Raw genomic sequence first — 423 nt, forward strand, 5'->3', positions numbered from 1 at the left:
TCTCCCGCCATCGCAGAGCGCATCGCGTGGGCTGGGCTCGTGGGGACGCTGAAGCAAACGGGGTTCCAGCAGCAGCTGGAAAACCTGTGCCAGGAGGTGGCAGATGGTGGGCTCTGCTGCTGCCGTAGGCCTGGCCGGACGGGCAGTGCCCGCCTTCATCTGCTGCCGGCGTTAGCAGGGACAGGGAGGCCCCTGGGGGTGGTCCTGGGCAGGGAGGGGGCTGGATGTGCAGCACGGACGGCAAGATAAGGGATCCGGGGGCAGGACACGCTCGTCCTCCAGAGCAGAGAGTGTCCCCGCTGGGTAGATAACGCTCCTGCAGCCCCAGATAAGGTCCCGGATTGTTCCTCCCGGTGTTGGGGCAGCACCTCCCCTGCACCTGCAGCCGCTCCTCCGTGTGGGGGTGTGGGGGCGCTGGGTTGA

At 67.6% G+C, this 423-nt stretch overlaps 1 protein-coding gene across 1 annotated transcript in view; it reads left to right on the forward strand.

Moving 5' to 3' along the window:
- Positions 1-423, forward strand: part of ALAD (aminolevulinate dehydratase) — a gene marked incomplete at its 3' end in the record, with an annotated part of 3,035 nt that overhangs the window by 851 nt on the left and 1,761 nt on the right. The window lies entirely within an intron of this gene.

This window comes from Buceros rhinoceros, unplaced genomic scaffold, assembly GCF_000710305.1.
Source record: "Buceros rhinoceros silvestris isolate BGI_N320 unplaced genomic scaffold, ASM71030v1 scaffold29821, whole genome shotgun sequence".
Lineage (NCBI taxonomy): Eukaryota > Metazoa > Chordata > Aves > Bucerotiformes > Bucerotidae > Buceros > Buceros rhinoceros.